We start from the raw sequence: 14,384 nt of genomic DNA, 5'->3' as shown, positions 1-14,384 counted from the left end.
TAAGCGACTGCCTTCGGCTCAGGTCATGATCCTGGAGTCCCGGGATCAAGTCCCACATCGGGCTTCCTGCTCAGCGGGGGTCTGCTTCTCCCTCTGACCCTCCTCCCTCTCATGCTCTCTGTCTCTCATTCTCTCTCTCTCTCATAAATAAATAAATAAATAAATAAATAAATAAATAAATAAATAAATAAATAAATAAATAAAATATATAACAAACTACTAAGACTTGAGACTGATAAAGCAATTTAATAATAATGGAGAAAGCAAAAGCTATGAAGACAATGGAAAATTCAAACAGTGTGCAGGAGACCAGAATATGCTACTCCAAAAAATGCCACTTTGGCATGAGGACTATTTTGGGCTGAAGGCAACTGAGAAACAGCAGACATAGGAAAAGCTCTAAAAATAGAGCATAAGTTTTCCTTTTGTAAAAGGTAGATTTACAAAGGAAATTTCCATGTGTAAAGGTGTCTCCCTCTCCAGCACCAGGAAGGGGAGCACAACTCTTAACAATTCCCATCAGTGGAGAAGGCAGTAACTTAAATCTGCATTATGAACCTTACTGAACAGCCCGTTTACTATACTTTTCCATCACCTGCCTCCCCACAGAAACCCAAACCTCGTTCCTTGTGTTTAGCCTAAGATGGCACATAAGCTCCTGAATTCCAACCACCTCCTGGAGTTACTCATCACCGAGTTTTCTCCCAGGTAAATGCACGCTGCATGTTACCAATACACTGTTTTTCTCGCGAATCTGTCCTTCATCAGTGTGACTTTCAGGGCCCCAGGAAGAGGCCCTTGGAGGGCAGAGGAAAGTGTTTTACCTCCCCTACAGGCCCTTGAATATACAAAAACTACGAACTTTGCTTATAAAGAAAAATGACAGTTCTGTGAACTCAAAAATGCCCTTCCTCACCTGTCACACTGGCAAACGTCCTGAAGACCAGCGACTGTGTTAGCGGGGCGCATGGAGCACACAGGGTTATAAACCCATGCAGGAAGGTTAGCAGTACCCGGGGAGGGCACTCCGAGCCTCTGCCACCTCACTCCTCAGGACTCTACTCAAAGACAGACCAGTAAGAACATGAAATATCTCACACACACACACACACAGTTTTTCCTTGTGACTTCGTCAATTCAAAAGAACAAACCAAGTGTCTATCAGTAGGGGACAGGCTGAGTGGACTAGAGCACATCTATACAACAGAGAGAAAGGGATCAGGAAGACATCTTTGCAGCTGTAAAGGTAAGTGTGTTCAATCACTTCACCCTGCTGCCGTGTCTTCCCATAGGCCTACCGTATAGGTCTCTATGGTGGGTGTATGCTTAACTTTTTAAAAAATGCCAAAATGTTTTCTAAAATTGGTTGGACCATTTTACATTCCTGTGTGCAGTGTGTGCGAGTTCCAGATGCCACATCCCTGTCAGCATTTGGGACAGTCCATCTTCTTCATTTTAGCCACTCTACTAAGCTGTTTAGCAGAATGGGTTGAGTGTGAATTTCCCTTGTGATGCTGGACATCCTTCTTCCTACAAATGTCTTTTCATTAACTTATTTTCTAGTCATATGTCTTTGGGGAAATATCTTCTCCAATCTCTTGATTAGTTTTTAATTAAGGCATTTTTTCCTCTTATTATTATTGACAGTTCTTTACATACACATAATGGATGCAGCTCCTTCATCCGATCTATGATCCGCACATATTTTCCCCCCATCTGGAACTCTGTCTTTTGACTAGAAATAGTCCTCATTTTGATCAAGTCCAATATTTACACTTCCTTCCATATAGATTGTGTTTTTGATATCTAAGAAATCTTAACCTTCTACCTGAAGAGCAAAAAGATTGTAAGGTTTTTTTTGTTCTGTTTTTAAAGATTTTATTTATTTATTTGACAGAGAGAGAGAGATAGCAAGAGCAGGAACACAAGCAGGGTGAGTGGGAGAGGGAGAAGCAGGCTCTCCTACTGAGCAGGGAGCCTGATGCGGGGCTCGATCCCAGGACCCTGGGATCATGACCTGAGCCAAAGGCAGACGCTTAACAACTGAGCCACCCAGGAGCCCCAAGACTGTAAGTTTTATATTTTTAGATGTCATGTTTACGTCTATGATCCACTTTGAGCTCATTTCTATATATGGTGAGAGATACAGATCAAAGTTAATTTCTTTGGACAACCAATTGTTGAAAAGACTATTCTTTCCCCCAATTTTCTACCTTTATGCCAAGCTTTATTTTAAATGTTTACATTTGTATTATTCATTATTTTTGTCTGTAAGGGGCCTACTGAGCATGTCTCAAAATATATTCCTTCTTGGGGCGCCTGGGTGGCTCAGTTGTTAAGCATCTGCCTTCGGCTCAAGTCATGATTCCAGGTCCTGGGATCGAGCCCCGCATCGGGCTCCCTGCTTGGCGGGAAGCCTGCTTCTCCCTCTCCCATTTACCCCTGCTTGTGATCCTGCTCTCGCTGTGTCTCTCTCTGTCAGATAAATAAATAAAATCTTTAAAAAAAAAATACATATATATATATATATATATATATATATATTCCTTCTTCCTACAAATGTCTGAAAGTAGGGACACCTGGGTGGCTCAGTCAGTTATGCGTCCGACTCTTCATTTTGGCTCAGGTCATGATCTCAGGGTGGTGGGATCGAGTCCTGTGTTGGGCACAGCGCTTAGTGCAGAATCTACTTGTCCTTCTACCTCTGCTCTTCCCCGCTCTCTCTCTCAAATAAATAAATAAAATCTTTTTTTAAATGTCTAAAAGTATTAGGAATATAGCAGAGAAATACTAACGGCATAAATTCTTAACAATGTTGGATTTTTGACAAAGGACACTGTAGCCTGAAGGCTGTAGGAAAGCCCAAGGGAGAGGACAGTGGTTCCAGCAGTGGGGGACACATGGCCTAGGACAGTGTCGGGGCTTTGGGTTGGGACACAGAAATTTCAAGAGTTGGCAGGGGAGCCCTCCAGTCTGACCACCTCTCACTTAGAGAATACTGATGTTTGTCCTACTGTTTCCCACTGAAGTGTAGTTACACACACACACACACACACAAATTACAGCGCTGCTATAATGAGCAGGCTAGCCTGAAGGCATTTTCTGCCCGAGGTCAGAGCGTCTATGTCTGCAGGGGAGAGCCCCATGTAAATGACAAAAGAGAAATAAGTAAAGAGAGCAGTATTTCTGAACACTGGCCTAGAGTTCAATAACAGCTCAGGTGGCTCCGGGAACAAGAAGGCCACAGGCTCTGTGACACTCTAAGGAAACGATATCTCACAAACACCGTGTCAACCCCCTTTTCCTGTTACCTCACCCCTGCAGCTGTTCTTTTAGCTGATCACACAAACGTTGTTGGCTCAGATTTCTTTTGGAACAGTAACATAAAATCAACAATATAACAGATACACTAATACATACTCCATGATCAAATATGTTTTATACCTTTGCTCATATGTATGAGTGTGGCAGATAAAAAGACCATGTTCAAAATATGTTTATCAACCACTTTTTCCTAATTTTTTTTTTAAAGATTTTATTTATTTATTTGAGAGAGAGAATGAAAGACAGAGAGCACGAGAGGGAAGAGAGTCAGAGGGAGAAGCAGACCCCCCACTGAGCAGGGAGCCCAACGCGGGACTCGATCCCGGGACTCCAGGATCATGACCTGAGCCGAAGGCAGTCGCTTAACCAACTGAGCCACCCAGGCGCCCAACTTTTTCCTAATTTTAAATTTAAAATTTTTAAATTAAAAACCTCAGGGGTTCCTCGGAAACTGCAGTCTCCACTGACCCCTTGTTTTGGAAAACGGAAAAAACTGTCTCCAGGTCCAGTGGGCGGAGAAGCTCTGAAGGGACTAGTCTGTACCTGAGAAGACAGGCAATCCCAGGGGACCCAGGGCGTCCTGTGAGAGCCAACCACACGGCCGGCCCCTCCGCCCCGCACTCCTCAGGCCCCAGCCCATCCTGCTGTACAGGCCTTGCTCGCTCCCCTGGAAAGTTACTTTCATACCCCAGTCATACCACACCATTCTGCGAAGAGCCACAAAGTTCACTGTATCACTCAGCAAACACTCACTATGTTTTCAAAGTTCTCATTCTCTGCCGGGCCTGGTGTAAGGTTCAGTAATAACAAGAAAGCCTCCCCCTCGGTGTTTCCACACATGGATGTAGCGGAGGGTCACATGTTAGGTGACGTCACATGTTTAGCGAGTATTTGATTCTAAATCTTAAGTCATTAAAAACCTTAACGTTGAGGGCATATTCATTATGTTTTCTTCTCTCCGGAAAACAGTACCCATAATTTTAATCTCATTAAATACAATAAAATGTCAAGTTCTCCAGTATCTAATGAATCATGGGCATCCTCCTCTTGAGGCCGACTCCCCATCCAGCCTCCTATCAGACCATGGGCTGCTGAGATGTGCTGACTGCTACCCAGGAGCTCTGTGTCCTCCAACTCAGAAAGGAATCCCCATTTCCTTTCTGAAGGACTCCTACGTTATACATCAATACACCCTTCTGGGAGTTGTGAAGGCACGCAAGGGTCTGATAACAACAAGAAATTACTCGTGACAAACTGGCAACTTCCCTCAGTGCACAGAGAAGCCGTGAGCCCGTCGACATCTCTGCTGTGTCCTCAGAGAAAGGGTGCTGCCGCAGGAGTCTAGGGATCTGGGGCTGCAGGGTGGCCCTAGGGAGGACACTTCCCCTTTGTCAATCAATCTCATCATCTTTTAGGGGGAGGCAGACGGACGACCTTGCCGCTGTTACTCTTGGGCACGATCAAGCACGCTGGCTCCCGGCCAGTCCCTCCAAGTGCAGCCGCAAAGGGCCCCCAAAGTTCGGGTGCACCAACGCACGTCCGTCTAAGTGCTGGGCTCTCAGCCAAAACATGCCAGCAAGCTCCTCCGGTCAGCTCCACCCCCAGGACCCAACTTTCTCCTCTCACAAGTCCTTATCCAGTGCAGGTGTGTGGAGTGTGGAGTGTGAGTACTCATACATTCACTCCTGTGGGGTCTGTACTACGTGCAAAGTAGCTGGGTTTCTGGGCGGAGTCACCAGACAGTGGGGAACACAAGTCAGTCACTGGCTCAGTGTGTACTCACTGCAGAAGCCAGGAGCTGTGGTTTCCACTGAGTCTGTAAGAGAAAGAGGGAAAGGGAGCTGAGTGCGACCACAGGCCAGGGCAACTCCCCGCCTGCTCCACACTGCTCCCAGCCTGAGAAGCCTGCAGCCGCAAGCCCCGGGCTCAGCAAGCACACGGTGCTGCACACCACCCCCCCAGGGCCCTGGCCGTCCGGCCAGGCCGCGGCATGGGCTCACACCAACACAGACACCAGCCCAGCTCCTTCAAGTCCCCAAGGCCCTAACACGGTTTTCTATGTCGAGCTGAGCACCAACACTGTTGAGGACATCGACCAATCTACCAGTCCACTGTCTTGTCTTTTCTCTCTTTCTCTCGATGTTCTTCAGAGGTAGGGATGGGGGAGAGAAGGAGGGGCCATTTTTGAAAACTTCCACACAGGATCAAGGAACAGCTCCATGACAACAGAGGTGCCTTGTAAAAAAAAAAAAAAATCACATAGAAAACAACAGCCAGGGGACATTTATCTAGTGCTTATTAGGTCACAGGCCCTACTCTAAGTGCTTTATAAACTCATTTCATTCTCACACCAGCTCTGTGGGGTGGTGCCCTCACCCCCACTTCAGGCCCCAGAGGTGACCGTGAGCAGCACCGATGTTCATACACAAGCATCAATATTTTGCAAGACTGTGTAGTTGACCTCACGGAAACCCAAACTCCCCACGGGCTGCAGGAGCACAAAGGGTAGGGGACACTTGGGCTAGCAAGGGGTCACATGTTAGAAATAAAAAGCAAAAGAATTCTTGAAGTCAACGCTACTGGGGGTAAGATACCACTGGATGTGGACATAATGCATGTTGGGACTAACCTGGAACAAAGTTATTGTTGAACTTTCCAACCTCAGACTATACGTAAGTGACTTCTTTCTTATTCAAGAGGAATTTGGAAACATTCGTTCTGCGATCACTGTTCTCATGTTTAATAGAATGCACAGGGCAGGGCCCTCTACATGGTATAATGTAAAGGAACTACAGTTCTCAGGGTTTAGTAGATATTCTGATTTCAGATTTCCATACTTACCAATAGATCATGACATATCCTTAAAACTGAGCCTGTACACAGTATCTTCCTTTGTATTACGCTAGGTTCATAAACACACTCCACAGACCCTCTGTGAAAGCAGAAACTAAATAACGGCCTATGAGCTAAGACTTGAGAGACACATGCAAGATTGCTAATGGAACAGAGGTGGCCCTGCATGCCTCTTCAGCCAGAACAGCCGGCTCTCTGCTTCCGCTGAACTAGGGGCTTGTCAAGTGCAGCGAGGCGCTGGCGCTCACGGCTTGGGGCTCTTCCGTGACTCCAAACCTTGGGGTCTGTGCAGCCGCAAGGACTAAGGCAGCCACAGCTCTGCAGGCTGCTCCCTGGAGTGTTTTCCTCATCCCCACGGGGCTCCTTGTGGACTAACACTCCAGAACCTTTCTAAAGACCAGTCCATCAGGGTTATCTAACCATGTCTCTTTGCAGTAGATAATCTCTGTATTCCTTAAAGTGTTAAGACCAGCAATTCTCCTGCACACAAACCATATTTTAATGGTACTGAACAGAGTGATTCAAGGAAATAAACTAAAATTAGGGAAGAAATTAGCATAACAAAGTCGAGTAAGATAAGAGTGAAAAGAATTACATTTCAAACTAATTAAAATTGAAAGAGAACTACTGTCCTTTTTGGCAAACTTAAAGATCTGTATCTTAAAGATCTGTGGACTGTCTTGAACATACAGGCTAATTTCAGAGACCAGGAAGAAGAAAAACTGCCAAAGCGTCAAGAGGGTAATTTCTGGATGGTATACGCAAACTTACTCTGTGCGCCTCAGTTTCCTAGATTTTGTGGTTTGGGGCTACAACTGCAAGCTACTCTAAGTGGTGTAACCAAGTGCCGTGGCTGGGACCCAGGAGAGTCTTCCGGGAGGAAGGGCAAGGGACAGCGGGCAGGTGGGGAGGGAAGGCAGTGGTCATCCACCTGCAGCTCAGCTCAAGGCTCTGTGATAACAGGAAAGGTCTCCAAAGACTGAGATGGGGCATGGATCCTGAGATGCGAAGGGCAACACTGGGAAGCAAAACTCAAGTCTTCAATGCCAAGACGAGTTTATGTTTTCTCTGGCAAGCAATGTAAGCTCTGAAAGGTTCCGGAGTAAAATTAATTTGGCAATCATCATATGGACATAAATGCACCAAGGAAAGGAGAGAATCCTAGAGCTCAAAGCTAGATGAGCTCAGGTGGCAAGTAACGTTAAGTCTGGATTAACAGAGTGGCAGAAGAAACAAGAATGAATTCTAACGTAAGAGATGGCTAATCTAAAACAGGAATTGTCCAAGCACCTCCTCAGTTAATACGAAAAGTAAACAACTAGCTACGTTAGCAACCATGTATGGGCTGTCAGTGCAGTGCGTTGACAAGTGAAGATTACTTCCCTACTGCCACACCACTTCTATGAACTAACAACAATCCTGAGTGGGAGAGTGGGGCAATCCAAACATCTAGTAGGATCAGATATCCTCAATTAGCGATGGGACCCTGGAGAAGGTCTAGACTCAGCTCGCGCATCTGCGAGATGGGAGTAACCCACCTCTTTAGCTTCACAGAGAAACACGAGACCATGAAGTAATAATGCCCATCATAGTACCTCGCATACAGAACAAACTCAAAGGTCAACTGAATCGATTTATAGCCTGGAACTGAAAATGTTTCAACCTGTCACAGAAAAGTGGCACTGAGATTTAAGTTTAGGTTTACATAATAATTTATATATTCCGTAAGTTCCCATTTGGGTCACAGGTTTGGAATTTTAGACTTCTGACAGTCTTATAAATTCACTAAATGTATATACCAACATGTATACATATATTTCTCAGCATTAGAGCAAACAAATTAAATGCTTGCACGCTATTAACCCTCAAGATAGTAAGTACAGTCGTAGCTAAACTCAGCATACGAAGTTTCGTATTCAAAAACCTAAGAATGATAATCCACATTTCTGATTATTTTTGTTTTGGTTGAAAAAATTTTAATATTTCCATTTTAAATGGTCTCAAAAGAGTAGTTTTTCATGAAGGTATCATGAAATACATTGACATCATATATTTTATCTAGTTCTACAGTTTACTTGCTTTTAATCTGCTGCCCAATGAGTAAGATGGGAGTGATGGCAGCACTACAAAAGAATGTAGTTTTTAAAAGAAAAAGCTTTGCACAGCTGCTTGTAATAAAATAACAAAACCTCGCAGCAAAGGCTGATTAGATAAAGATAAATACAGTAACACATGCATAAGTTTGAAATAGGTCTGAGAAAAACTGTCACAGAGGACATTTCCATGACTGTCCTGACAAGCAATTTTTAATAATTAAATGTGCCTATCCCTGTATACGCATGGTTTCATAGAAAAGCTATTTATAATGCCCCCTTACAACTTCACAGAATCATAAAACTGCGTATTTTAAACTCTCAAATGCTAACTTGTACACAGTAATCGTTTACAGATGATGTTTATTATTTAAAGTCAAAAGCATAACGTGAATTAACTTAGAAAATGTCTTATTTTAATTTTCAAAAACGACCTAATTGCTTACAAAGTGAGGCACTTTAAATTCTGTGGCTCTATTTTAAATATAGATACAGAACAAGTTCTAAGTTCTGGCATGTTATCTGCTATTTACAGGAATTAAACACAATTAAATTTAAATAATGTCATAAAAACATTCTATTTCAGTTTCACCTTATTTTAGAAACAACAGAGACTGATTGTATGTAATATAGGGAACTACTTAAAATTGCTTTTGGCTAGTCCATTAAAATCAGTTAGTGAGGCTAAACTGTAAAATAAATACACATCTTCCCAGACTGCACCATGTAAGCTTATGCTTTACTTAGTGGCATAAAATAACACTTCATATAACTTATCCTAAAATAACATTTGCTAATAAAACTATGACGCAGACTGCGTGAAATTCTGACACTTCTTGCAAGGAGACAAGAGGGACTTCCTTTGCTGCCTGTCCCTGACCCCCGCTCCCCGACCCTTCGTGCCTGAGTCTATTCCTCAGCTCTGTTCTCACACCAGCATCAGGATGTCTTGGTATCTTTACCTTTACACTAAGTCTTGAAATCAGGCTGTGTAATTCAGCCAACTTTGTTCTTTGAATCTCCATATAAATTTTAGAATCACTTTGCCACTTCATCCAAAAATGGCCACTAGGATTTTAACTGAGATTGCACTGAATCCATTGATCAGTTTGGGGAGAACAGACAACATAGTATTTCATCTTCTAACACATGAGCAAGTTATGTGTCTCCATTTATTTTAGTCTTCTTTCATTTCTCTGCCATGTTTGATAGTTTTCAATGCACAGATTTTGCATATATTAACAAAATATTTCGTTATTTTTAATGCTATTATATACGAGTAATATTTAAAATTTCATTTTGCAATTGTGCCTGGCTAGTATACAGAAGTACAACTGATTTTTATGTATGATCTTGTATCCAGAGACTCTGCTGGATTCACTAATTCTAACAGTTTTTGGTGAGATTCCTCTGAACATGATCATGGCACCTGTGAATAGAGAATTTTAACTCTTCTTTCCAATCTGCATGCCTTTTTATTTCTTCTTGCTTTACTGCACTGGCTAGAGCCTACAGTGCAGTGTTAAGCAGAAGTGATCAGAGTGAACATTCTTGCCTTGTTTCCATAGGTACTTTATAAAGGCATTTGGTCAGACTGAGGAAGTACCCTGCTAGTCTAATTTACTAAGAGTTTTTTTTTTTTTTTAAATCATGAATCAATGTTAATTCTGTCAAATACTTTATCTGCAAACATTGGGATGATCATACAATTTTTCTTTTATTCTGTTAATATGATTATATTGATTGATTTATAAATGAGATGAATCCCACTTAGTTGTGATGTATTATCTTTCTTTAAATTTCTTTTTATTTTCAAAAAAAAAAAAATTTCTTTTTATTTTCTATAAGTGTTTATTGATTGTTGACTGACTGAGGACTGGATCCATGGCATTTAAAACAGACCCTGTCACTTAATTCAATATACTGTTCCGCAATTTAATCAGGGTGGGTAAGTGAAGGAGCTTGAGTTCACTGAACAAGTGGCCGAGCAGGACAGACGAGGTCTTCAAGCTCCCAGCACGTATCACTGCATCAGCTCTGCCCCACAATCAGTGTCCTAATCCCCACTCGCCCCCTCCAACCCCAGGCTCTTGGCAAAAGACAGAAGGAGAAATACAGCCATAGAGTTCCAACTCAGAGAAGCAAAAAACTCAACACTAGAGTCCCTCTTTCCAGCATTCACAGTAATGTTCACAAATGGAGCATCTATCAGGGGCTTCGTAACAGACAGGTCAATCAGTTTACCTCCCACACCCAACTTTCCTTTTTATATGTTATTGGGTTTGATGTCCTCAATTGTTAAGAATCATTACATCTCTTTTCATGAGGAACACTAGTGTGTAGGTTTCTTTTCTTTTAATAACTTTGTTTGATTTGTCAGGAAAGTAATAAGGACCTCATAAAAGAAGTCAGGACCTATTCTCTCCTCCTGTGCTTTCTGAAAGGACTTAGGTAAGATTGCTAATATTTCTTCCTTGAAAGGTTGATAGATTCCACCAGTGAAGCAATCTGGGCCTGTAGTTTTGTTTGAGAAAAAAAAAATTAATTACAATTCAACCTCTTAAACAAAATACATTAGTATTCAGATTTTCTATTTCTTCTAGTATCAGTTTTGGTTCTCACAGGTCTTTCCAGCTGGTGAATTTCCTGGTATAAAGTTATACATAGTATTCTCTTATTATCCTGTAATACCTACAGGATTTGTAGTGAGGGCCTATCCTAAATGTTCATGCAGAGTCCTTTTTTACTAATTCCCTGCTCTAAAAAGTAGAGGTTTAGTTCACTGATCCCAGATCTTTCTTTTTTCCTGACATAAGCTTTTAAAACTGTAATTTCTCTCTAAGTAAGCACTGCTTTAACTACATCCCACAAAATTTAATGTTGTTTTCATTTTTACAAAGTTCACAAATATTTCCTATTTCTCTTGTGATTTCTTCACTGACCCACGGGTGTACTTTGAAGTGTATTCTTTTATTTCCAAGAATCTGGAAACTGTCATATATTTTTCAGTTACTCATTTTTAATTCAATTCTGTTGGGGTCAGAGAATAAAGTCTGTATTATTTCAATCTTTTAAATTTCTTAACATTTATTGAGATTTATTTTATGTATTTAAGTTCCATCTTTCAATTTTGATGAATATTCCATGTACAACTTCAAAAGAATGTGCGTTCTATTGTTGTTGGGTAGAGTTCTCTGAAAAAGATCAGTTAGGTCAAAGTTATTTCACAGTGAAGTTCAAGTTTTCTATATCCCCACTGACTTTCTTTCCCTTTGCTCCAGCAATTATGTAATCTCTGGAAAAATAGATTTTTTTTATTTTTCCTTTTATTTCTGAGAAAATTTTGCTTAATGTATTTTGAAATTCTGTTATTATACTTGCATGCATTCTTGGGATTCTAACACCTTGTTGGCGAATGCACTCTTGTGTTATTATGAAATGTCTCTCTCTATGACTAGTCAGATTCCTTATCCTGAAACCTAGTTTTCTGGCATAATACAGCTATTAAGCTCTCTTATCTATTGTTAGCATGGCATATCTTCTTCCACCCAGATGGTTTTAAACTATCTGTATCTTTAAAGTGTGTCTCTTATAAACAGCACATAATTGAGTCTTACTTTTCCAACCAGTCTGACAGTCTCTGCTTTTTAATTAATGCACCTTACAGAAAAATTTACATTAAATATAATTATCAATACAGTTAGTTTTAAATTTACCATCTTGACTTTTGTTTTCCATTTTTCTCATCTGACTTTTATTACTTCTTATTTTCTTGTCTTCAGGATTGATGATTTTTAAGCATTCCATTTTATTATCTTCACTACTGGCTTATTAGTCTTATCTAAAAAATTTTTAGTGTTGATCTAAAAGTAAAGTAGCATTTCTCGAATAATTTTGTGAGAACGAAGCTAACAGGAAATGATATGAATATTTTAAATCTCCCAATGACACAATGACAATATGTAGCTCCTATGTGCTTTAGCTTGCACCAAATTTGAAAACACTTCAGCCATTACTTTTTCAAATATTTCTTCTTTCCCCACCTCTACTGCTAGCAATGGAGACCCCAAGTACAACATGTTAGACCACTTGATACTGCCCACAGGTCACTGAGGCTCTATTCATTTTTTAAAACTTTTTAAAAGTTTTATTTATTCTAGTAATTTCTACACCCAATGTGGGGCTCAAACTCACAACCCCGAGATCAGGAGTCACAGGTTCTACCTACTGAGCCAGTAGCCTTTGTGTGCTTTGGTTTTTATTTTCTACCTCTGTGTCTTCAAATTCACTAAACTTTTCTTCTGCAATATATAGTCTACTGTTAATTCCACCATTTTTTTTTTCATTTCAGAAACTGTAATTCTTAGCCCTTGAAGTTCTGCATGGTTCGGTTTTATAATAAACTTTGCAATTCTCTCATTATGCTCATTTTCCTTTTAAACCCTTAAGCACAAATACAAACAGCTATTTTGAGCCCTTTTCTGCAAGTTGCATCATCTTTGTTGTATCTGTTTCTTCCTGTTCACTGCTTATTCTTCTGCGTCACATTTTTGTTTCATTGTGTCTACTAATTTTTGATTGGTTGCTAGATATTATGTGACTCTGTCCTGTGCTACATTTTGTTGTTTTCCTTTAAAGCATACTGGGCTTTGTACCACAGGCAATTAAGTTCTTGGCTGAGCAGATGGTCCTTGTGAGGGCTGTTTTAAAGCTTTGTTACGGCAGGTTTAGAGAACATGTTATTTTAAGGCTAATGTAGCCCTCCTACAGCATAATCCTTCTGGGTATATACTTAATTCACAGTGTGTCCTTCAAAGCCTCTCTACTCAGAATGTGGAACTCGTCCAGTCTCTCTTTGTGGAAGTCTGGGGGCTATTCTTCTTATAGTTACCAGGTCATTCTCTGACTGGACAGTGGAAGCACATCGCAGTATTCAGCTACAAACTCAAGGTCACCCCTGTGCAAATTTCTGGAACTATTCTTTGGTATAACTACTTCCTCTCCTATACTGTTTCCCACATATTTAATCCACTTCAACTTCCCATGAGACCATCTCAGACAGCTTGGGTTCTACTTTCTTGTCCTGTAGTCTAGAAAATGCCCCTAGGAAGAAAGCTGTGGTGATTTTAGGGCCTCCCTTGATTGACTGTTTTGTCTCAGGACCATAGATCTGTATTATCTGTACCCAGTTGTCTCATATATTTGCCCAATTTTCTAGTTATTTAAGGTAGAAGAGTAAATCTGGTCTCTGTTACTCCAACATGGCTAGAAACAGAACAAGGATACATTTCTGAATTGGACATAAGATTAAAGCTTTGAACTGGGCTAAACAGAGGGGGGTGTTTTTCTCATAAGTAATAAAAAGTGACTAAAAAGTTACTGAATCAATCAAGAACTCATTAATGGATGGAAAAGATTTTTAAAAGTTCACCTGAAGGCACTTAAATAAAGAAAAGCATACCAAGTTTAGATTCATTTAGTTCATACTTTCCACAAACTACTTAGTTCTCTATTTTTTTTGCAAAATGTTATCAAAATACATTAGAGTTATCAGAAATCAGTTATCTTTAAAGAGTGGTTTGTATATTTATCACCTGCCAACCTTAAATTTACATTAGTTATATTCCTATAAAATTTAGTGTAACCTGAGACAATCCAGGTTGAATCTATTTTCCAACAGCAACATTTTAACGTAGCATTATATTCCTAATCACAGAGAGATTCCTTGAGGATAGGAGGATCATTCATAAAAGGTAGCAAAGACCTGGGCCAGTTGCATGGTCTCCCTTCTCCCCTCAAACACAGTTAATTAGACAGGATTATTTCCAGTGAACACAAACATGGCCTCCTGTACTCTCACCATAGTAAGTCAGCACGTGAGAGTAAACTTAATGGCCACTTGTACCATATTTCAAATACTAGCTAAACTTGGGAGAGCAGCTGCATGGCCTAGGCACTGTTCTCAACTACTTAACATATGTTACCTCATTTAATTCTCACAAAACAATGTGGCATTGGTAATTCCATTATCTTCAGCTAAAGATGAGAAAACTGAGTAACACAATTAGTGGGCAAGCTAGGATTCAAATCTAGGTAGTCAGTCTAGTTCCACAG

The 14,384-nt window shown here is 40.7% G+C and overlaps 1 protein-coding gene across 5 annotated transcripts in view; it reads right to left on the bottom strand.

Annotated features, from left to right (window-relative positions):
• The window catches only part of AUH (AU RNA binding methylglutaconyl-CoA hydratase), a 188,423-nt gene that overhangs the window by 57,721 nt on the left and 116,318 nt on the right, over positions 1–14,384 (bottom strand). The gene's annotated exons all lie outside the window — the stretch shown is intronic.

This window comes from Mirounga leonina, unplaced genomic scaffold (assembly GCF_011800145.1).
Source record: "Mirounga leonina isolate KUSES-001 unplaced genomic scaffold, KU_Mleo_1.0 Mir_224, whole genome shotgun sequence".
Lineage (NCBI taxonomy): Eukaryota > Metazoa > Chordata > Mammalia > Carnivora > Phocidae > Mirounga > Mirounga leonina.
This window is presented reverse-complemented; position numbering and strand designations above follow the sequence as displayed.